Here is a 6,020-nt window from a genome sequence, read left to right on the forward strand (position 1 = left end):
GCCTTTCAATATGTTCGATGAAGGCCAATGTTCCAAGCTTTGTTTCATAGCAACCTCAACTGTTGCTAGGAGGCAATTGCCAATTGTTTTCCATCCATTCAATTTATTTTCTTCTAAATAAGTTAGATCAGTATGCATCAACTTTTCTTAGCATTGTTACTTTTCTTTGTTTCATTACTACTGGCACTAACATTGCTTCTTTTTTGTATAATGTACTTAGCAATGTGGAGTTATCTAAGGACAGTTGCACTATTTTAGGCTTATCACTTGGTGGCAAATTTTATTCTCATCTGATCATCTTGAAGATGGGACAAGATTAAATGTTCATCGTCATTGTCCCTCTGAGGATGACTATCACATCACAGTACTATTGTCTCACCATGCTGATCCTCAAACTGCTGTGAATTGTCAGTCACATAATTTCCATTGTACTTTGCTTTCACCACTGCTAAGACCTGTCCTCAAAGTCTACAAAATTGCAACTAGAAAAAGCTATGTCACAATTTGATAAGGGTGTGATAGAGATTCACAGGTTTCACTATCATCTGAACATGGGCTAGTCAGCCCATATTTTCACATTTAACTTTTATCTACAAAATCACCACTTTAGCATAAGAAACGTTTGTCCCATTTGGAGTGAGCTACTTTGCTTTTTTATTCAAGTAGTCATTCTCTATAAAGTAATTGAAAGTTAATACAAAACATTTGAAATTTGTGCTTTCAATTACAACAAGGGCATTAATAAGTGTGGATGAAAAGACTAGTGAAAGAGACAAGTGTAGAACAAATTTGTTTTTGCACAAGTTAGCATGTATAAAACTACACCATTTGAGATGCCAATGTATTTCCTGAGCATTTGCATAAATAGCAGATGGTACTAATGACAACTGTCAAAAAATAGAGGGTTTTCTTGTGCCAGACACTGTGTTATACAAAATAAAACCACTTGAGATAACAGGTAATGTATTTACATACTTCTTTGAACAACTATATAAAAGGGAAAATGTATGCAATTTGTACAATGGGAAAAACCTACACAAATCTATTGGACTCCAAAAGATTGTGAGTCAATATAGAGCTAACAAAGTAGATTGTAATATAAAACATAGTCAAATCAGATAAAGATAAGGGGCCTGATTCATTAAGGATCTTAACTTGAGAAACTTCTTATTTCAGTCTCCTGGACAAAACCATGTTACAATGCAAGGGGTGCAAATTAGTATTCTGTTTTGCACATAAGTTAAATACTGACTGTTTTTACATGTAGCACACAAATACTTGATAGCTTATTTGTACAATGAAATTTAAAGTTGATATTTGTGTGCTACATGAAAAAACAGGCAGTATTTAATTTATGTGCAAAACAGAATACTAATTTGCACCCCTTGCATTGTCACATGGTTTTGTCCAGAAGACTGAAATAAGAAGTTTCTCGAGTTAATATCCTTAATGAATCAGGCCCTAGAATATTAAAAGGCCAGGCCATTGGCAAACTACAGCTAAAGTCCTAACCTTCATCAGTAGCTTTCACAGATTATTTCACCTAGAACAAACCAAGGAGTGCCACATGGGATTCTTTTTTAAGGATTTAGACATACAACATGAGATTTTTTGAACCTTGCAGATTGGCTGTTTTTCATTCCATGTGAAGGATTATCCTGATTCTCCAGTGGCATAACATGAATAATTAGGAAAGCTTTGCAAATTAATTCCATCTCTAACAACAACCTCATGTTAGGAATGACTGTAAGAATGCAAGCAATCACAAACTCTCCCTTCCAGGGAAAGAGAAAATGTATTAACAATACAAAAAAATATATATTTTGGTGGCCATAATGCAGCAGTGGTTTAAAATAGGGGTTATTCAATCTAAGGGCAGAAAATTGTTCAAGCATAACTGAATTGCGAGGAGACAAACCCCAGCTTTAAGTCAAGCAATATATGGATCGTGAGGACTTATTGCTGACTACCTATATTGATATGAACAATTGATTCATTTATTAAATGCTATTAGTTTTCATGTGCACTTAATCCCAGCAGGTTCTTGAATATAGCCGGGTATGTTAACAGTATCTCCATGGATTACAAAATGGTTGCTCTTCAATTTCCTAGTCAAGTTCCACCTCATAGTAATAACAGGAAGTGTGAAAAGCCCATTCTATGTCATGAAATCATGGAAGGGGTTTAAACAGGATTAAGGAAATCAACAACTGGTTTGGGTAGCAATTGTTCTACCTGGGACTTTGCCAGACTTCTGGGCTCCAGAGCTACAGGATGGAAAACTAGGAGGGTATGACAGCTCTCCCGTCCAGTCTCCATCCCCTAAGGAACAGTGAGCCAAGGAAATTGAGGATGAACTTGGAATAACCCTGCAGGGTGGGACTTTCTTTGTGGAAATTTTGAACTGTTTAAAAAGGCCCTGCATAGAAAATTATGGGTGTTTCAGGTTCTACTGACCTTGTTGTAGTGTGTCATCTCTTACTAGCTATATCGTGGTTTCTGCTCCAAATTTTGCGTCTTCATTGGAACATCTTGCTACAGGGAAACTATGCTCCATTGGGAGCTGCTTGTAGATTGGTTCACCTGGTAAGCTTACTGAAGTAGGGTGACTGGGGTTCAGATCCATACCACACTGGCAGAGAGCTTTGGCAGAGTGGCCGGGACCAGCAACTTGGCCCGTGTCAGGATTCCCAATATGAAGACCACAGAGAGAATGTGAATAAAACTAAGTGGTTTATTTTAAACACGGGTAAAATAGGTAAATATTAGATGCAGTAAATAATAATGCAACTAATACAAGTCCATAGAAACAGTTGAAACAGACTCCCAGGATACCCAGGCTATCTAAGGAACAGAAGTGCTGTATACCTGGCACAACAGGTTAACTGAAGGTACAGGTTAGTCAGAGTAAGCAGGTTTGGATGGGGACCTGGAGACCAGGCACAATAGGATGGCTGCAGGTGCAGATTGCCAGGACAACCAGCTTAGCTTGGGAAGCTGGAGATCTGGCACAACGGGTGCAGGTTGTCAGGATAACCAGGATTAGCTTGGTAGTTGGAGACCCAGGTTTCCCAAGTATGACAGATGACTGCAGATGCAGGGTGTCTGTTTTAGCAGGTTAAGCTGGGAAGCTGGCTACTCTGGTTTGGCAAGTTTGACAGGTGACTGCAGGTATAGGTTGTCTGAAGGCACCGGATGTTCCACTGGAGAATCAGGCAAAAGGAGGATCAGGCAAGCCAGGTGTCAGAAGCTAGAAGATCCACAATAATAACAGGGAGTAAGATCGAGCAAGGTCAGCCGAAGCCGGGGTCTGGGTCACAGAGGAGGTGCAAAACGTAGGAACAAGCAGGAGTCAGATACCAGGGAGGAAGTCAGGATCAGATCACTGGAGTTTTAACAGGAAGACCAGCAGCAGTAACAATTGATGAACTTGCCTTTCCCAGATTGCTGGGAAAGGCAGTCTCTTAAAGGCCAGGCACAGGTGATTAGGATCCAAGAGTAATGTTGCAGGCTTAACCCCTTGCAGGCAGGATCAGGCAAAGGCAATGCAGCATCTAGAGGGGAGATAATAAACTGCAACCTGAGGCAGATCGTGACAGTCGGTAATTGCCATTACAGTCTACAGGACTAGCAATTTGACCTGGAACGTATACTGGTTATCTATGGGGCTTAAAAGCCTAGCCAGGAGATTGTGAAGTAACAGCTTGGTCAAAACCCAATTTTGGAAGGATCCGGCAGATCTTAATGTTTCATTGCTTTTGCAAGAACATCTTCCGCTTGACTTCGGTAACAGCTTGGCCCGGAGAAAAAGGCAACTTGGCAGGTGAAGGTTTACACTGTAAAATACAAGACTCAGCAGTTTATCTGGAGATCGTTGAAGACACTGTTATAGACTCTGTGGTAACATTGGAGATATAGGAAAAGACAGCTTGGTCAGACTTCAGGTACTCCCTCTGTACTGGTATACTCCCATTGCATGAACATAGGAACTGCATCAGGACCACTGTTCTTAATCTGCAGCTTGGTTTGAAGTACCAGTTTAAAAACTTGGCAAGGCTAATATTGCCATAGACTTACATAGCAGCTCGGGAACAGTGTGTCCTTATAGCGTACTGGAATATAAACAGCAGCTTGGCCGGGTGCCACCGTTCTCTCAGTGTACTGATGTACCTTCATTGCGGTTGTCCCAGCAACAGCATCAGGACCACTAGAGACAGGGGCGGACTTAGAATATTTTTAGGGGGGTGTTTAAAACACAATCAGATCCACTGGGCAAGATTTTCTGTCTGCCTCTCAGTTGACGTGGACATGGATATTGTGTATGGCTGCAGGCAGCTCGCACCAGCTGGGGGGGTGGGCGATTGCCCTGATCATCCCCAATGACTAGAGAAACTGCATCTTCGCCTGAGAATGGTTTAATACAGCTTGCCAGGCTAAAGAAAATAGCTATTTCTTATATAACGTTATTAGTTGTTGAACACTAGGATGGTATTGGGTGATGTTTGAAGTATTGTGTAAACTTGGTGTGTTGTTTTAATTGTTCTCTCTTAGTATTAGCTATTGTTTACAGGTGTCTACTGCCGTCTGTAATAAAGATACTGTTATATCATCTCTTTCCCTTTGCCTGCGTATTCCTGACCCTAGATACCAGGGTTACCTAGAGGGCTGTCGCCCTAACACCCTGGTATCCTGACATTTACCTTGACTACTCAATATTCACAAGTGTGCTAATGCCATGATAGGTGTAACATTACAGATGATATAGAACAATGAAATATTCCACAAGTAGAAACTAGTGGCCAAGATATAAACTGTACATATACATTTTTGTCATGACTGTTTGTGTTTTTTTCAGAAACTTTTTAGATATGTTGGCATAAACACTTATGGGGGTAAATATATCAAGATGTGATTTGATGTTTTCAGTGATTTTCTCGGACGAGTTTAAACTAGCCGATGTATGAAAAGAGAGTTTGCTTAATCGCAGCTTCATACATTTGAGACTTGTATAGCTAGAGTGACAGTCAGGAGTTTGATCTCTATCGATTTTGTAAATAGCAATTTTGACTGAAACACATCTCTGGCGATTTTACATGAAATCTCACTTTAATACATCTGCGAGATGAAACACCTGCGAGAAAATCGCTGGATTTTCAAAATTGGAGCTTAATACATTTACCCCCTAGAGTGCCATCTTCATAGAAATGCCATAGGTAAGCTAGAGTTCGCCTATTTAGTACTCTTAAGCTAATTTTCTTGCCGTTAATAGCAGATAATAAGGCAGTAGCTATGAATGTTGTATATTCTCTCTTATTTCTTAATTAGCTTTAATGGGTGTGCTGAGTATATGCCCTATAACATAATTGAGCCTATTACAATATGAACAAAGCTGCAAAGTTTTAATGTAAAATACTCTTTAGTGATGTCACTAAGATGGATGTCACATTCCTATGAGGGTTGTATGATTATAGTGATGGAATGCAGTGAAGTAGAAGATGTATGTGCATGTACAGGGAACTATATTTGTGGAAATTAGTTATCAGAACTGGAAAATTATATGCATTTTTCTATCAAGAGGAAATGTGTGTTTTTCATGTGTGTCTTTTTCTGTGAAGTTTGTGTGTGTGATTGGTGTTATTAACAGAAGTGGAAGATGAGGGAGGTCTATCTCTTTAAGCCATGCCACTGCATATACATATGTAACTAGCTGCGGTGTAGTTGTCATTTATATTTCAATGTTGGTAACTACATCCATGAATACTAAAAGCATACAATATGTAAATAAGGTAGTGAATATTCACACAAATAATTGCATATTTTAGCTGTTTATGACTCCCTTCAAAATCAGCCTTGAAAACAATGACTTTTATAAAAAGCACTTTTGTGTCACATTTACCCACATGAGCTGAGGTAAGAAACATTGCTGAATGCGTATGTGCAGTGACATCACTAAAGGAGGGCCGATGGATAACCATCGGTTGTTATAGCAACACCAAAAGCATCCATATTAATTAAACATT

The sequence above is a fragment of the Mixophyes fleayi genome, chromosome 5 (assembly GCF_038048845.1).
Source record: "Mixophyes fleayi isolate aMixFle1 chromosome 5, aMixFle1.hap1, whole genome shotgun sequence".
In the NCBI taxonomy this organism is placed as follows: domain Eukaryota; kingdom Metazoa; phylum Chordata; class Amphibia; order Anura; family Limnodynastidae; genus Mixophyes; species Mixophyes fleayi.